Here is a 19,928-nt window from a genome sequence, read left to right as displayed (position 1 = left end):
TCTGGGTGGGTAGGGAAATGGGGGAGGGGGGGAGGGTATGGGGGACTTTTGGGATAGATAGCATTGGAAATGTAATTGAGGAAAATATGTAATAAAATATATTTTAAAAAATTAGGAAATGCACTTACCTTTTCTCATTTATAAAAGTAACTTTTGCCAGGCATGGTGGCACATGCTGGGGGCAGAGGCAGGTGGATTTCTGAGTTCGAGGCCACCCTGGTCTAGAAAGTGAGTTCCAGTACAGCCAGGGCTACACAGAGAAACCCTGTCTCAAGAAACAAAGGAACAAAAAGTAACTTTTATTCATCCCAGGGGCTTACTGCTGAATAATCCCACCCTTTCTAGTTCTCTTTTTTCTTTAAGGCATTCTTTATTAGATATTTTCCTCATTTACATTTCAAATGTTATCCCCAAATCCCCCTATTCCTTCCCCCTGCCCTGCTCCCCAACCCACCCACTCCCACTTCCTGGCCCTGGCATTCCCCTGTACTGGGGCATATGATTTTCACAAGACCAAGGGCCTCTCCTCCACCTGATGGCTGACTAGGCCATCCTCTGCTATATATGCAACTAGAGACACAGCTCTGGGGATACTGATTAGTTCATATTTTTGTTCCTCCTATAGGGTTGCCGACCACGTTAGTTCCTTTGGTACTTTCTCTAGCTCCTTCATTAGGGGCCCTGTGTTCCATCCAATAGATGACTGTGAGAATCTACTTCTGTATTTGCCAGGCATTGGCATAGCCTCACAAGAGAGAGCTATGTCAGGGTCCTGTCAGCAAAATTTTTCTGGCATATGCAATAGTGTCTGAGTTTGGTCTCTTTGAACTCTGAATGCCTGATTCAATTCAGCTCTTCTGACCCAACTCCTCTCCAAGCTAATTGATTGAAACTGCTCTCAGCTTCTCAATGAATTGCACTGCTTTGCCTTAAACAATGACAATCTCTTCTAATCTTCTGGCTTCTTCTTATTCTTTGGCTTCAACTGCCTCTGTTGACGTGCACTGAATGGCATGGACCCACCACTATGAAAAAACTCAATTCGAGTACAATGCACTCACTGCACTGACTCCCAACTAACTCCACTGAACTCAACTAAATTGACTAAACTTCATGTCCCTTCACCTACTCTTAGATAGCTTTTCTCCTGAGAGTTGGGTATATCTTATCTCTACACTACTCATTCTGTAAAATCTGTCTCTGATTCATCACTTTGTCATCCTCTCAATTATACAGCGTTACTTGGTATTAAAGGTGTGTATTCAAGGACTCCATCCAGAAGAATTAAAGGTGTATACTAGGGACATGTCTGCATTCCAGGCAGATCACACAGACCGAGAATGTGATTAGACCTTGAATGTGATTAGACCAGCCATGTTGCTCAATTAAAATTCCTCTACATGTCACTTAAAAGCTTTCTAGAATTTTCCAACTTTATACAATCAAAGTGGTATAAACATATTGAAAATTATAAAAAAAAAAAGACCCAAAATGCCTACCATTTGCCAGTAAATTTTTCAGTGTCATTTCCAGGTACACAGCTTCAGGTTTGTCTCTTGATATTGAGAATGGCTCTGAGATTTGCTTAAACATAGAGATGAGAGAATTGACTGTGTCAGTTTTAATTTTGGTCTTCATGAAGACATTATGTTTTTTTATTTATTCTCCTACATTTCTGCCATCACCATGACAACACCTGGGGTGGCCTGTGAGGAAATGAGAGATATATGGACAGCCTAAAACATTCAATCCAGAACAAACACATGCACATATACATGCATACATGCATACATACATACATGCATACATACATACATGTTAGGCAGTGGGTGTGAGGAGGAAAGGGAGTGGGAGAAAACCCACATTCCACCATACTTCCAGTGCTCTGGGTGGGCAGACACAGAGACTGCCGCATGCTTTCCACAGGCCCTGGGTGGGTGTCTGGCTGTGGGAAGCCAATGGACCCCAGTTCGGTGGGTGGTGGACAAGGAGCAGTCTTAGCTAACAGGTTCTCAGTCTCGGGCATCCCAGACACCTCTGGACACCTCGGAAGAGCTGAGAACAAATGGGGGCCCCAGGGGCAGTTTGGTCTTCCCCAGGGCAGAAAGGAAGAAAGGGCCGGGGGAGAAGGGAGGCTGGGTTGTTCCCATATGGGCAAGAGTCCTTGGTCCAGTCCATGAATGGAGCACAGGAAGGCCTCCCATCAGGAGGTTAGATGCGGCTCATTGGGGGAAAGCCTATCCCATCGTTCAAGCACAGTGGGCCTTGATAATCAGAGACAGTCTATGGCTTTGGAGCTTTATTGCAGAAAGGCAGGGAGAAAAAGAGAACCATAGAAAGAGGAGAGAGGCCAGCCATGGCCTCGTGGAGAAAGGGAAGAAGGGAGAGAGAGAGAGAGAGAGAGAGAGAGAGAGAGAGAGAGAGAGAGAGAGGAGAGCTGGAGAGGAGAGTAAGAAAGGTAAGAGCTAAAGAGAGCAAGGATGGGCCAAGCAGCCCCTTTTATAGTCGGCTGGGCTATCAGGTAACTGTGGGGAGGAGCATACCTGGCTATAGTCAGGTTACTGTGGGGATGGAGTCTAGCCAGAATGCCAGGAGATTTGGGCACTGCCTGCATGACTGATAGTCACACACCTCTCCTGGAGTGTGGGGGGTGGGGGGCGGTAACTTCGACAGGAGCCAGGGTCCCAGGAGACATGATTGAACACCTTCTGTCCCATGTAGTTGGAAATCACGACCCATCGGGCCCCCTGGGGTTCTAAATCTTTGCTCGGCTGGAGACCAGGCTGTCTGTTCAAAGCCCATTGCCCCAACATACATACATATATACATACATACATACATACATACAAACATATATACATGTGAATACCTATACACATTTTGTTATTTATTGAGAACATCCTGTCATTTTATATCAAAAGCTACTGTTGAGCATATTCTTTCAAATGCTCCCTAAAAGCAGAAAGTTTTGCACAGTAAAATTTTTCTTTCAACCTACAGAAAATTTTATTATCTGCTTGGTTTTCTCTCTACAGACACAAACACCTTATTAGCCAATAGTAATTGTCAGGTTTCTGGCTCCCTTACTATTTACATTATATTTTATTTTATTCTACCTGGCTTATGCCCAATCAGTTACTACTTTTTTCATGTTTTAGGAAAACTAAATTCATCTCTACCTATTGTACTGTGGGAACACCTTTGAATGCAGCACAACAGGGCTAACAACTAGAATATGAAGTGATTTTTCAACACTGGCTGAAGCTTGCTATAATCAAACTCCTTGAATCACACACAATACTCACTTCAAAAAAAACCTTTTGTATTCACAAGTGTTTTCTGCTGGATATTCAGATGATCAACTGAGCTCTACACTGCACTAATAAAGAAAAAATGGGAATAATTGTATATTTAAAAATGATTTATACTCAAAATTATTTCAAAAGTTATATAAGTCTGATCTTTTCCATAAGTAGCAGAAATGCCCCAATACTAGTTTAATACAAACAAAGATGGGAGGGGGGCTGGAGATCTAGGTAGCTTAATTCATGCCAAAGTGGGAGTTCAGGAATGCTGCTTCCCCTGTAGCCTCTGAACCTTGAGTCTCCCTGCTATTGCTGATATCAATTCCAGGCTTCATCTCACTCACCATGCAATCTTACCATAGGGTGGTGCATAAATTATTTTGGTATTTCTGTGATAAACTTTAGAGCAGAACTCCTTAGGAGGGAGAAAGATTAATTTTGTTTGATAGTTCTAGAAAGTTCAACCCATGTTAATTTAGCCTCATGTACTTAAGCAAACCCCTGGTGGAAAAAATCATGTGGTTACAGATACCTGCTCTCATCACAGCAGAGAGGAAGTATAGGGGAGGTGAATATAGGAATCCTGTGCATTCGTATTTTATTCTCTCTGGGTTCATAGACCATGGACAGTATCAGTCTTATTCAAGGTGGGTCTTCCCTCCTTTGTTAATCATATGGAACTACCTTCACAGACACATGAAAACATGTGCTTAATTCTCAGTAACTCACAATCTAGGCAAATCAACCATGAAGACTAGCCATCCCAAGTGGTAGCATATCATCATCCAAAGAAGGCCCACATTTTTATTTTACGTTCCAGGACCTCACTTGCCACAGTTTTGCTGGAATTGCTAAAACGCTCCAACTCAAGAAATCCCTAAGGCTTACTCAAACCAGAACAGTTGCTATTCCATCTTAAGAGACTGGAAAATGACAAATAGGACAGCACAGGTAAGTTTTCAGAAAATACAAAAAATAGTTATGAGATTGTCAAGGGAGGTATTACTGTAATTATCTAAGACACAAGGCAGTAAAAGCTCATCCAGTATGTATATTTTTAGTATCCTAGGCATTTTCTAAATCAGGAGTTTTCCAAAAGTAGCAAAATTTGGGACTTTATACTGCAGTCAGGTTATATTGGACAAATAATTGTATCATGTCACACAGTAACATCGATTATTAGTGAAAGCAGACTGGAATAAGAAAAACTGTGGCTAGTAAAGAAATGAGGGACCTCTGTTTTTAGAAGAGCATGTCAAGATATGAGACAACAACCAAGGGTGTCATGAAGTAGGATAAGAAGTGTGCTGAGCATATTGAGCAAAACATTTCTAGGCTAAGAGAAAAATGAATGAAGCCCCCCCCCCAAATTTATGTAGGTTACACAAACAGCTTAAAGACAGTTGTGCTAGAGTAGATGAAGCAAGAGCCAATGAATATAGGATATGAAGGAAAACAGTAGCTGTAAGTCACACAAAGGATGATCTTACAGTCTGCATATGAAACTTCATTCATGGCTTAAAGAGAACTGAAAAGAAAAACTTGCAAGCTCAAGCCTAGGCAGCAGCAATTAAGTTCAGCTGCATGTCAAGGGAAACTCACATTTTTATTTCCAAACTCAAGACTACTCAAAAACTATCAACATCACCACATGCACAATGTCCATTATTCAAGAGAAAATAACAAAACAAGCAATGAAGCAGGAAAACACAGTTGTTCTAGTTTCATTTCAATTTCTGTGATAAAATATCCTGACAAAAAGCCATTTAGGCGAGAAAAGGTTTATTGGGCTTACAATTGCAGTTTACAGTCCATCATCTTGGGATGGTCTCATGGCAGCAACCTGAGAAAGCGAACCACTATATATCCACAGTAGATTATAGAGAAATGAACACAAGTATGTTCACTAGCTAGCTTACTTATTATGATTTAAATTTCTCCACTTTTAAGCAGCTCCATCCTAGGGAATCTGGCTATACCAGTAACACAATGGTCAGATGAGCCTACCAGGCAACTCAATAAGTAATTTTCCAATGAGACTCTCTTCACACATGATTACAAATTGTGTCAAGTTGACTACCAAAGCTAACAGTCAAAATAACCAATAATGATAAAGTCATCCAAATAGCATTAGGCCATCAGAAAATGTAAATTATGGAAGTAGCAGGCAAGAGGTTTAAAATGAAAATATGTTCTAAAACTTTAAATTAATGTGAGGGGGTGGTGACTGCAAACCCTTAAGACAAGATCCTCAGACAGAGAGTTAAAAGTTCAGGGGCACCCTAGGCGACACAAGATAACCATATCTCAAGAAAACAAAATTAAACAACACTAAAATATGTAGCTAGGCAAATATAGCACTCAAACTCAGAAATAAAACAGAAGTAACTAAACTAAACAAGACTACTAGTAGTCAGCATGGCACACACAGGAAGCAGAGAAAGTTAACTGGAAGAAGAGTGAAGCTTTAAACTCTCAAACTCCACCCTGTGGTGTAACCTTCCCTCCAACAAACTCCACTTTCTAAAGGTTTCACTTTTCAAAGGTTCCATAATCCCTCCCAAACAGCACCACACCCTGGACCAAATGTTCAGATATTTAACCCTGTAGACCTCATTTCTCATCTAGTTCACTCTCTCGGCTTTGATGGCACATTCAGTTCTATGAGAGAAAAGGTTAGCAATAGAGATATACTCAAACTAGAGGATATTATAAAGATATTCAAAAGGGGGGATGACTCCCGGGAACATTGTGAAATTATCTAAACTATGAACTGTGAGAAATAAACAGGAAAAACAAGAAGGCTTTAAATTGATTGAAAGTAGAGTACAGAAATTTAAGACCCCTGATATGACTTATAGAACTGTAGGAAACCAGGCAAACCCCAATCTCCTTAAATACTAAGAAGAAAACAACGCAAATCATAGTCAACTTTCCCATATGTTTTGAATCTCTTTGGATCCTTGATTCAATCCAGAGAATTCATATATGCAATATGATTAAAATATCATGAATTAAGACTGAAGGAATAACATGAGCTAGAAGTGTGGCATATGATTATCTATGTGTAAATAGTATACAATATACATAAGTATATGTATATGTTTGTGTACATACATATCACACATTATATGTGTATAAGAGTTTTGCAGGCAAATCAGACTAAAATTACTGAGTAACAAAAGTAAACAGCATTGAAGTAGAAAATGAAATGTTCTGCTCAGGCATGGAGCTGTTCTCCCTTTGAGAAGCTGAGGAAAGCACAGTCTAGAAACACAGACACATTTGTGATTCACCACAGTCTTACTGCTGAGAACAAGAGATTGTTTCAGGTTTCTTAAACCTGAAGACATATATAGAAAAAAAAAGGATAAAGTATGGAGAGACGATGACAGTAGACTCTCACTGAGCACTATGTAAGCCAGAAAACAAAGAGGTACTATGTGTGAAGAAGAAAGAATTTAAGAATTGGCTCAAAAGGCAACTTTAGTACAATTTTATCATAGTTTAAATGAAAAAAAAAAAAAACCAAAGCGCCCTGATAACGAAATTGTAACTCTCCACAACTATTTGAAGGAGGAAAATGGAGAAGAGAGAACCATTCTGCTTGAGTACAGAGGGCAGGAAACTCAGCTATGTCACAGCCATGGAGCCATGTAGCCATCTACAGAAAGAATGAAGTCCAGTGTGTTACAAAAGCATACTTAGAAAGGAGAAAGAAGGAGAAAAATTGTTCTTTTCTGGGTCATTCAGAAAAGCCAAGGGACTTAGGAAGATGCACATCTACAGCTCTGACTGCACTGGGGGCAGAATGGATAATTATTTTATTCCTTCTATTTCTTTAGTATGACTTAAGGTTGGTCTAGCTTCCCATGGAGTGATTCCTGGCCAGCTGATGGCTAGCCAACTTGATTAACACTTAAGAGGTACAATGCTGTACCTCTGCTCAGAAATAAATTCCATTCATTTGGTAAGAAGGTAACATCTTTCTTCTAATGGGCCTTTGGTGCCACTGTAACACATTACTGACAGCTACAGCTTGAACTGGCCAAATCTTGCAATATGATAACCACTGTTCTCCTAAGATAAAAAGCCTGGAGCTGAGGCATCTAGAGAACCTCTCAAAATAAACACACTGCTTCTAGAACATGACAAGTCCAGTCCATAAAAGTCAATGTAAGTGGTTAAACTTGTTCATTTCTAAATTTCACATATTATCCCTCATATCCTTGGAGTTTCAATTTTTTAATTGGCAAATTGTTGAGTAGAATACCTGCTTTTGAAGGACAGTTAGAATTTGAACTTGCTGCCCTATGGCTTTCATAAATAAATTTCATACACTGTGCTATGTATAGTTTCTGGTTAATAAAATCTGATCTGAATTCTGGCCAGATTCTAGAAAATGTGATAACAAGTATAGGCTAAATAGTAAGTGAAAAGAAATGTGATTTGTTAGTCTTGTAGCACATCAAGTACTGACATTTATAAACATAATTTGCCTGAGCCCATGAAGTTTGTCAGAACCAAATTACGGTTCTCTGGGATTACAGCTAGGTGCCTTGACTCAATCCAAATATTTTTTGAAAGAACTCCAACCAAAAATGGAAATGTCCAGGGCTAGGAAGATAACTCAAAGGGTAGTTTTGTTGTGTCAGTGACTCCTTAATTTTGAATCCCCAGAATTCATAAAACATTAAATACAGAAGAATCTGTCTGTAATTTCAGCACAGGGTGGTAGGCAAAATAGAGAAAGGAAAGTCACCTAGTAGCTCACAGGTCATCCAGCTCGACATACACAGCAGTGGCAAGAGATTCCCATGTCTTGCTCCATGGTAGTAATTTGTCTCTCTTGAGCTGTTCCATCTCTGAGTAGCTATTGAAGATCGATAGCTGCTTAGAGAGAAAGACAGTCTGTTTTCTCTAAGCACATAGATTCCTGGTAGGTAGGCCATGCTCTAGACTAAAATGTGGCCACAGACCCAAATATAGGTAGTATTAATTATATTCAATGTGTTTTTCAAGATAATTAAACAGGGCCACAAAGTCAAATGGATATGGAATGGTGAGTGGCCCTGGGAGGAATTGGGCAGGGGGAGTAAATGTAAACCAAATAAAATGCATGTATGAAATTCTCAAAACAAGTGAAAGGGAGAGGCAGAGAGAAAGGGAGAAGGGGAGAGAGTAAAATTGATTTCAACAAGGACCTACAGCTAAAATTATCCCAATTTTCTGACTTATACACACACACACACACACACACACACTACCAAACACACAGCACTGTACTTTCATACAGGGACATGCAAACACACTAACACATACACACTCAGACATTTTAGTGAGAATTTGGAGATTGTATCAAGAAGTTATAATCTAGAATTATTATTCAACATTTTAACCCATTGGGTATCTTATTAGAAAAAAATTGTATCACCCATTACAAATTAATATACCACATTCAAATACATTAATGTAGTGGTTTGAATATTCTTGGCCAAGGGAGTAACATTGTTAGAGGTATGGCCTTGTTGGAGTAGGTGCAGCCTTATTGCAAGAAGTGTGTCACTGTGGGCATTGGCTTTAAGACCCTCATCCTAGCTGTCTGGAAGCCAGTCTTCTCCTAGGAGTCTTCAGATGAAGATACAGAACTCTCAGTTCCTCCTGCACCATGCCTGCCAGCTTGATACTCCCAGCTTGATGATAATGGACGGAACCTCTGAACCTGTAATCCAGCTCCAATTAAATGTTGTCCTTATAAGAGGTGCCTCGGTCATGATGTCTGTTCACAGTAGTAAATCCCTAACTAAAACAATTAATGAATTTAAGTAAATAGAACAATGCTCAGAATACTTGAATGAATCCAACATAGTTAATTATTAGATTGCTCAATAACAACTACATTTCTAAAAATCGATTTGGGAGCTATAATGATGCCACTAACCATTAGGACAAAGTCAGGAGAAAAGGACAGCCATGTGTTTTTCTTATTATGATAACAATGCAGAAACAGGTCTCTTCAAACTAACTTATTAATTCCATTCCTCCTGTAATACTGCTTACACCATGCTTCTGAGTCTGTTTTCTGTTGTAAACATGAGTTCGTACACAGGTCAAAGAAATTAGGGGTGTCCAGTGAGGATTCTCAAAGACTTTGCTACACTTCAATGACAGACATTGTGTTTAATAATTTAATATGTTATCTAAATAAGCCACTTGTGTAATTCAGAAAAATGTATTTATTTTCCTTGCATACATGTTAGGATTAAATAGCAGAACATGTATTGGAGCCCTGTAGAATGAAAATATTTTTTATATAAAATTTGGACTTTGAAACACCCTTATTTTCAACTGGCTGCATACACACATATCCAACTCTGTTTGTATCCCATTTTTTCTAGGGCATGGATAATGCCTACTTTACAAATTCCAAACAACAGAAAAGAGCCACAGCTATGTATCTCTTAATTCTTTTCTTTTCAACTTATTTCCAAAAGTGAAAAAACAAATTATTCAATGATCAAAGGAGAGGAAACAAGTTCGAAAAGTCCACTGACTAATGATGAATGGCTTTTTCTTTTTAATTCACCTAATCTAAAGGGATATTATTATTATTATTATTACTATTACTATTATTATTTAGAATGATGTATGTACTGCACTTTGTCCTGTGCTCCCAGCTTTTCCAAAATTCTCTCCTACTCCCTGTCCACTCAATGTCATGTTGTTTCTCAGTCTTAATAATGAACAATAATAGCAAAAATGTCACTGGAAAACTTCAGCACAATTTATACTGGCCAAATGCTACTGAGCATACCACCTTCCCTAGAATGTGGTTGATAATATTCTTGGCACTATCTTGAAAAAAAAAAACATTGTTTTTCCTCTCTCACCACCAATAATTTATAAATAGCTTCTTGGATGAAGTAGGACTTGCTACTCCCTTCCCTTTTTATCAGATATTGAGCTTGTGTAGCACTTATGCCTATTGTCACAGTTTTGGTGAGTTTGGTGAGTGCATATTCTCTGTGGTGTCTGGAAAAGACAATTTCCTTACAATTGTTCAACACTTATGGCTATTACAATTTTTCTGCCTCTTATTCTGCATGGATCCCTAAGTCTTGGGGGCGTGTATGATAAAGACATCACATTCAGGGATGAGCACTCTAAAGTCTCTCACTCTCTGCATATTATTCAGTTGTGGGTCTTTGTGTTAATTACCAGCTGTTGCAAATAGAAGGTTCTCTGACAAGTGGAAGTGATGCAATGACTTATGGGTATAGCAATTAAGAGTCACGTTATTGCTATGATCATTTAGCAAAAATAATAATAGTAGTAGTAGTAGATATTCTTACCAAGACCATGTCTTATCTAATATCTGGTTCTTGGGCTCATTAACAATAACAGGTATGCATTCTACCTTGTATAGTTGGTTTTAAATACAATTTAAAAAATATTAGATATTCCCTTGATATGTGTGCCACTCTTCTGGTCATATTTTGAAACTAGAATGTTATTATAATCACCTAATTTATACCTGGGTTGGATCAATGATTACTTTCCATAGTACCTGCTAGCATGAATGGTAGCCAATAGTGGTAAAGCTTCCAGTTGATGAGCAGTGATATTTCTCCATGTTTTATGCTTTAAGTATGTGGTGTCTTCAGCAGTAGACTTACTTTACCCTCAAGTGGTAAAGAGTAACTGATAGCACTGTCAATGAACTGGAGCGTTTGCAGGGCTCCACATTCAGCTAAATAGGATACAAAATCGACACACAAAAATTAGTAGTGTTTCTACATATAAATGATAAACATACTGAGAAAGAAATTAGGAAAACAATACTTTCACAGTAGTCTCAAAAATATTTTAGAATGATTTTAGACAACCAAGTGAAAGGCTTGTACAATTATAGCTCTAAGACACTGAAGAAAAAATTTGAAGAAGAAATCAGGTGATGTTAAGATCTCTCATGACCATAGATTTATAAGATTAGTATTGTGAAAATGACCATCTTACCAAAATCAATGTACAGATTCAATGCAATTCTCCTTAAAATCCCAACACATACTTCAACAGAAATTGAAAAAGATGCTTAAACATCAAATGAAAACACAAATATGCACATACACATCAAAAAAGAAAAAATAAGTACCAATAACAAACAAACAAAAGTAGGAAAGCTAAAACAGCCCCAATTACAAAAAAAAAAAAAATGCTGGAAGTGTTACATCCTTAGACACACAAACTCAGATTTTAGTTGCATTATGGAGCTACAGTAATTGAAAACAAAATGACATTGGCATAAAAACAGACATGTTGATTGATGGGATCCAACTGAAGACCTGGACATAACTCCACATACCCATAGACAGCTGCTATTTCACAAAAAAAAAAAAAAAAAAGCCAAAAATGCACAGTGGAGAAAAAAAAATAGCATCTTCAGCAAATGGTGCTGGTCAAATTATATAGCAACATGTAGACAAATGCAAATAGATCCATATCTATCATCCAGCACAAATGCCAAATACATCAACATTAGATGGGATACCTTGAATCTGATAGGATAAAAAGTAGGAAATATACTTAAACTCTTAAACACAGGAAAGATTTTCTGAACAGGACCTCAAGAGGAATTAAGACCAACAGCTAATAAATGATACCTCATGACCTCAAGAGGAATTAAGACCAACAGCTAATAAATGAGACCTCATGAAGCCAAAAAGCTTCTGTGTAGAAAATGGCACCACCATTTGAACAAGAGGCAGCTTACAGAACAGGAAAAAATTACCAACTGTACACCTAACCAAAGATTGTACCTATAATATACAAAGATCTCAAAAAATACAACATCCTGAAACCAACTCAGTCTTTTTCCATTTTTTATTAGATATTTTCTTTATTTACATTTCAAATGCTATTCTGAAAGTCCTCTATACTCTCCCCCACCCTGTTCCCCAACCCACCCACTCCTGCTTCCTGGCCCTGGCATTCCCCTGTATTGGGGCATATGATCTTCCCAAGACCAAAGGCCCCTAAGGGAGGAGCTAGAGAAAGTACCCAAGGAGCTAAAGGAGTCAGCAACCCTAAAGGAGGATAAAAAATATGAACAAACCAGACCCACAGAACTGTGTCTCTAGTTGCATATGTAGCAGAGGATGGCCTAGTCACCCAACTCAGTTTTTTAAATAGAGTGTAGAACTAAAGAAAAATTTCTCAAAAGATGAAACACAAACATTTGTAAAACATTTTGAATTGAAAGTATTTAGATATTTCATTTTATTTCAGACAGAATGGCCATTACTTAAAATTTTTAAAGGACATCTGATCCTGATAACAGTGTAGGGTAAAGTGAACATCTAACTATTGCTGGTGGGAGTGAAAATGTGTGCAGTCACTATGAAAATCAGCGTGAAAATTCCTCTAAAAGCCAAAACAAATCTCCCACAAGATCCATCTAATCCAGTCTTGAGCATGTACTCAACTGCAGAGATACTTGTTCATCTTTATTCAGTGATGCTCTATTTGCAATAGCCAGAAATTTGTAGCAGCCTATATGTCTATCCGTTGATGAAAGGATAATAAAAATGTGGTACATTTACACAATGAGTTACTATTCAGCTGTTTAAAAATGAAATTATGAAATCTGCAGTTAAATGGATGAAGCTGGGAAGAAACATCCTGGGTGAGGTAACCTAAGCCCTGAAAGATGAATATTTCATATCTGCTCTTATATGTAGATATAAACTTTTAACCTTTCAATGTGTGTGTGTGTTTCATTTAGAATAGCTAAAGAGGTTAGGTAACTAGTAATGGAGCAGGGGCCAGTAGGGAATCCTCTAAGGAAGTGAATATAGAATATAGTGTTATAAAGGGAGGAAAGGGAAATTGGATCAAGAGGATTAAATTGGCTAGAGGACAGAAGGACGTGTTAGAGGGGGGCACAGAAGAAGGACACCTGAAGCTAAAGAACTTTAGAAAAAAGAAAGCCATAATAAAAAAAAAAAAAAAAAAAAAAAAAAAAAAAAACCCACTATTGGAAAGCTTTTCTAAAATGGAAACATGTATTTAAAAAAAAAATAAATGGAGTCACCATATAACAGGGGAGACAATGCCCCCTAGAAATCATAACCTACCAAGGAATACTCCCCAGTACCAGGAATGAGTTACAACTTTTTGACTTACTGCTCTTTATATTTTGAGAGAAGAAAATTACCCTTGCAACTTTCATAAGACCTAGGAAATGCTAAGGCAGAGTACTCATTGTTAGAGATGAGGACAATATGAACAATCGGAAGCAAGGCCTCTGCCAGGATACTAACCATGCATCCGTGTGAGGGTTTCCTGCTCTGCAAACAGGTTTGACTCTTCTGCTGGCCACTATATGTAATGAAAGGGCCTCATTTGCAACACGGTTCTTACCCATTACTGTAAGATACTAGTGTGTTTGTGGGGGTGGATTGGAATTTTTTGTTTTAATTATCATGTTGTGATTGAAGATGCCATGCAATATATATTGTTTGGTGATCAACTCAGGATACCTCACGCATCCATCATCCTGAATAAAGTTGTTGTTTTTTTGGTTTTTTTTTTTTTTTTTTTTTTTGTCACAAAAAAATTCAACACATCTCTCTCAGCTCTTTTGTTTTATGTGATGTAACATTGTTAAGAATACCCATGCTTCAGTTCACCAAAATGTATTTTTGTTGATTTTTGTAGATTAACTTTGTATATAAGTAACCTCGGGCCTTCTTACCATATGCAGCATATGCATTTTCCTCTCTGCTTCTATGAGGTGATCTTTTTTCATGTCATGTGTGTTAGTTTTCCATTGCTCTGCTAAAATACCAGATGATAAGGGTTTTATCTGGTTCATGTTTTCAGCAGTTTCATCTTTCCTTTCAGGGATGGCCATCTCTGTTACTCCTTAGATCTTTCATGGAGTAGAAACACCAAGGTGTGCCCTCGGGTGACTGCTCCCATGCAGTATGTCCCAGATTAATCATGTCTATAACTCGTCAGCAAATTCATTCTTTGACCATCCCACTGTTAGAGTGCTTCTCAGTGATAACATCTAGACAATTCTAAGGGAATTCTTAACCCACAAAATCAAATATGGGGGAAATTAATAGATTTTGGATAATAACGTAGTTTTTTTTCTATTTTTCTATACTCTTCTCCATAATGACTGTATAAGATGAGAATCTCATTAGCAATGCTTAAGAATACTCATTTTCTACATCCTCACAAGCATTTTGTACCACTTTTTCCAGGCACAAATGAGACTAATTTTCACTTGGATTCTGTGTAAATATGAAGCTAGACTTCAGATACAAAAGAGGAAACTAAATGGGCAATATAATGAACTAGTTTAAATAGTCAGCCTGGCTATGTTTGTTTGGATACAGGTCATTTATTAGAAAAGTTTTTTTTTTATTTTGTTTTGTTTTTTACAAGTATTTTCTGTTGAGATTTAGAAACTCTTTTCTTTGTACTTTTCTCTCTTTTCTTCTCCCTTTCTTTCTTTCTTTCTTTCTTTCTTTCTTTCTTTCTTTCTTTCTTTCTTTCTTTCTTTCTTTCTCTTCCTTCCTTCCTTCCTTCCTTCCTGTTTTTATTCAATAGGATTTATGAAGTAGAAATTTAACTTTCATTTTTTTTTTGGCTCTATAAATATGTAAGGGGCAGTTCTGAAGTTAAGGCTTCTCAATTAGTTCTTGATCTGTCAATAAAGAAAGCCATGAACCAATTACTGGGTAGAATGTACAGTGGTACTTCCAGGTCCCAGGAGGAAAAGGTAGATGCAAGGAAGGAGAGGTTTTTTGTTGTTGTTTTGTTTTGTTTTTGTTTTTGTTTTGTTTTTATTTTTTGTTTTGTTTTGTTGTTTTTTGTTTTGGTTTGGTTTGGTTTTTAGTTTTTTTGCCACACTTTGGAGGGAGAGGAAGCCATCAGCCATGTAAGGTTTCCATAGGAGCTGGGGCCTGTGGCCACTACTATAGGTGGTTGGTCAGGGATGATTGGCAGCACTAGGTGGGACTAACCTCTGAAGTTTAGGTCAGGTGGGAGAAGCATAGATAAAAATATTATTAAAGGCACAGTTTTCTAAGTGAGAGATAACAGCACCCAGCAATTGTGTTCTAAGGCATGTTGAAAAGGAACAAACTGTGTGTGTCTTTGGTCCGAGGATTCAAGGAAAGCCAGTTGGGGGCTGGTAGAGTTGTCACTTCCCAGAATAAAGGCGGGTAGAGCATAAAACTACACACAACAAAATAGATGTGAGAAGAAATGTAATCTGGAAAACATTGAATTTCCAATAGACAAGAAATATCTGCCACTAACAGAAACTATTGAGATCTTTTGTTTGTGTTTATAGTTTTTAAATTTATTTATTTATTTACTTTGTACCCTCTTTTGAAGCTTCCCTCACTCCTCTCATCCCAGTACCTTCCTTTCCCCTCACCTTTCACTATCTTCCTCTCACTTTCTCCTCAGAATAGAGAAGCCTTCCCATGGATATCAACCCACCCTGGCCTATCAAGTTGCAGCAGGACTAGATGTATCTTTTTCTACTGAAGCTAGATAAGGCAGCCCAATTAGGAAAAAGAGATTCAAAGGCAGGGCCCAGAATCAGATACAGCTCCTGCTCCTGTTGTTAGAAGTTCCATATAGGGACTAATCTTCACATCTCTTACAGATATGCAGGGGGCCTACATCCATTCCATGCATGCTCTCTTGGTGGTAGTTCAGTATCTCTTTTATTCCCTCCTTCTGATTTTCCATAAGATTCCCAAGCTCCACCTAATGTTTGGCTATGAGTCACTGCATCTATTTCCATCAGCTGCTGGGTGACACCTCTGAGATAACAGTTATGCTAGGCTCCTGTCTGCAAATATAGCAGAATACCATTAATAGGACTTCCTCTCATAGCAAAGGCTTCAATTTGGACCAGTCATTGGTTAGCCATTCCCTCAATGTCTATTCCAATTTATTTCTGCACATCTTGTAGACAGAAAAAGTGTGGTTCTAAGGGTTTGTAGTTGGATTGATGTCTCCATCCCTCCATTGACAAGTTTTGCATGGTTACAATAGGTGGCCTCTTTAAGTTCCCTATCTCCTGTTGCCAGGAGTCATAGCTAGAGTCACCCTCATAGATTCCTGGGAATTTCCATTGTCCTAGGTTTCTAGTTCATCCCAGAAATGTCACCCCCACCCCCACCCCCACCAATTCCAGTTCTCGCTCCAAGTCCTGTCCTCTCTCTTTCTGTCCTTGTTGTTCCACAGCATCTCTCCAACCATTGATGTATATTTTACTTCCCCCTTTCAGTGAGATTCAAGAATCCTCCCTTGGGCCCTCCTTGATACTTAACTTCTTTAGTTCTGTGGATTTTAACTTGGTTATAATGTACTTCATGGCTAATTATTTGGTTGTTTGATGTCTAGCTTCTTGAGATCTTTATATACTTCGGATATCAATCTTCTATCTGATGTAGGGGTGGTGGATATGTTTTCCCATTCTGTAGGTTGTCATTTTCTCCTTTTGACTATGTCCTTCACCCTTCTGAAGATTTTCAGTTTTAATGTGATGTCACTTATAAATTGTTTATCTTAGTGCCTGAACTGTTAGTGTTCTGCACAGGAAGTTGTCTCTTATGCCAATGTGTGCCCCATTTTCTCTTCTATCATGTTTAGTGTATCTGGCTTTATGCTGAGGTTTTTGACCCACTTGGACATGAATTTTTTTACAGGGTGGAACATAGGTATTCATTTGCATTCTTCTACATGCAGACATGCAGTTAGTCCAGCACCATTTATTGAAGATGCTTTCTTTTTTCCTTTGTATAGTTTGCCTTCTTTGTCAAAAATCAAGGGCCTGCTTACTTCTGGGTCTTCAATTCAATTCCATTGATCATCCTATCAGTTTTGTGCAAACACCATGCAGTTTTTATTAATTTTGATATGTAGTATGGGTTGAAATAAGGACTGATGATTCCTCCAGATGTTCTTTTTTATACAGGATTGTTCTAGCTAACCTAGGTTTTTGTTTTGTTTTGTTTTGTTTTGTTTTTTCATATGAAGTTAAGTATTGTTCTTTCAAGGTTTGTGAAGAATTGTGCTGGAATTTTGATGAGAATTACATTGAATCTGTAGATTGCTTTAGGATAAAATGACCATTTCATTTTGGTAATTCTACTGATTCATGGGCATGGGGGATTTTTCGATTATGGTATCTTCTTCATTTTTTTTTTCTTCAGAGACTTGAAGTTCTTGTCATGCATGTCTTTCACTTGCTTGGCTAGAGTGACACAAACATATTTTATATAATGTGTGGCAATTGTGTTCTCTTAATTTCTTTCTTGGCCCATTTATCCTTTATATAAAGGAGGGAAACTGATTCTTTTTAGTTAATTATGTATCTAGCCATCTGGTGAGGTGCTTATCAGTTCTAGAAGCTCTTTGGTAGAATTTGGGAGGTCGTTTATGTATACTATAATATCATCTCCAAATAGTGACTCTGTGACTTCTTTCTTTCCAATTTATATCCCCTTGATCTACTTTAGTTGTCTTATTGCTCTACCTAAAACTTCAAGTACTATATTAAATAAATAGGGAGAGTGTGGACAGCCTTTCCTTGTCCCCAATTTTGGTATGTTTAATTGTGGTATGTTGCTTTTATTGTATTTAGGTATATTTCTTTTATCCATTTCTCTCCAAGATTTTTATCATGAAGAGATGTTGGATTTTCTCAAAGCCTTTTTTTGTGGGGGGGGGGGCATATAATGAGATGATTATTTTTTGTTGTTGTTGTTCTTGTTGTTTTTCTTTCAGTTTGTTTATTTGATGTATTACATTGATGTCTTTCCTAATTTGAACCATCCCTTCATTTCTGGATTAAAGCCTACTTGGCCATGGCAAATGGTGTTCTTAATGTGCTCTTAAATTTGAATTGCAAATATTTCATTGATTATTTTGCATCAGTGTTCTTAGGGAATATTGGTCTGAAATTCTCTTTCTTTGTCAAGTCTTTCTGTTGTTCAGGAATCAGGTTAACTGTGGCCTCATAGAAGCAATTTGGCAATGTTCCTTCTGTTTCTGTTTAGTGGAATAGTTTGAGGAATATAGGTAATAGCTCCTCTTGGAAAAACCTGGTATAAATCTGTGCTAAAACCATCTGGCCCTGAGCATTTTTTTGTTGGGAGAATTTTAATGACTGCTTCTATTTCTTTAGGGGTTATAGGACTATTTAATTAGTTTATCTAATCTTGCTTTAACATTAGTAAGTGGTATCTATGAAGAAAGTCATTCATTTTGTTTAGATTTTCCAATTTTGTGGGATACATGTTTTTGAAGTAAACACTAATTATTCTTTGTATTTCCTCAGTTTTTATATTCCCCTTTTCATTTCTGTTTTGTTTTGTGTTTTGTTTAGTTTTGTTTGTTTTTTGTTTTTTTTTTTTTTAAATTCAGACATTCTCTCTTCTTTTAATTAGCTTGGCTAAGGGTTTGTCTGTCTTGTTGATTTTATTTCCTTCCATCTACTCCTCTTGGTTCTTTTTTTTGTTTTTCCTAAAGCTTTCAGGTATGCTATTAAATTAATACCATGAGATCTCTCTAATTTCTTTATGAAGGAATTTAGTGCCATGAACTTGCCTCTTAGCACTTCTTTCATTGTGTCTCATATATTTGGTATTCTGTGTCATTGAATTCTAGAAAGTCTTTGATTTCCTCTTTTTTTCTTTTATGACCATGTGGTCATTGATTAAACATTGTTCCATTTCCATGGCATTTCAGGCTTTCTCTTTTTTTCTGTTGTTAAGTCCAACATTAATCCCTAATAAGATACAGGGACTTATTTCAATTTTCTTGTATCTGTTGAGACTTGCTCTGTGACCATCTATAGGGTCAATTCTGGAGAAGATTCAGTGGGGTATATTCTTTTGGGTTTGAGTGAAATGTTCAATAGATATCTGTTAAGTCCTTTTGGTTCATATTGTCTAATAGTTTCCTTATTTCTCTGTTTAGTTTCTGTCTACATGGCCTGGTCATTGGTGAGAACAGGGTGTTGTAGTCTCCTACTATTAATGTATAAGGTTCCATGTGTGATTTAAGTTCTAGTAATGTTTGAGGATCTTTGTGGTTTTGGTTTGTTTTTAGATTTTATGAATGTGGCTTTCCTTGTGTTTGGGGCATGGATGTTCATAATTGATATGTTATCTTGTGAATTTTTTTGATGAGTATCAAGTGTCCGTACCCATCACCTTTGATTAATTTTGGTTAGGAGTCTATATTATTACATATTATTATGGCTATTCCAGCTTGCTTCTTGGGTCTGTTTGCTTAGAAAATCTTTTTTGGGCCTTTACATTGAGGTAATGTCTAATTTTGGTGCTGAGATGTATTTGGCAGAATGAGGGATCCAGTTTTCACATCCAATCTACTAAACTGTGTCTTTTTATTGGGGAATTGAGTCCATTGTTGCTGAGAGATATTAATGATGAATGATTGTTAATTCCTATTCTTTTGATGTTGTTGATGGGAGACAGACACAGAGAGAAAGAAAGACAGAGAGAGAGAGAGAGAGAGAGAGAGAGAGAGAGAGAGAGAGAGAGAGAGAGATCATTCCTTTAGTTT

This window comes from Mus caroli, chromosome 2, assembly GCF_900094665.2.
Source record: "Mus caroli chromosome 2, CAROLI_EIJ_v1.1, whole genome shotgun sequence".
Lineage (NCBI taxonomy): Eukaryota > Metazoa > Chordata > Mammalia > Rodentia > Muridae > Mus > Mus caroli.
Note: the sequence above shows the minus strand (reverse complement) of the source record.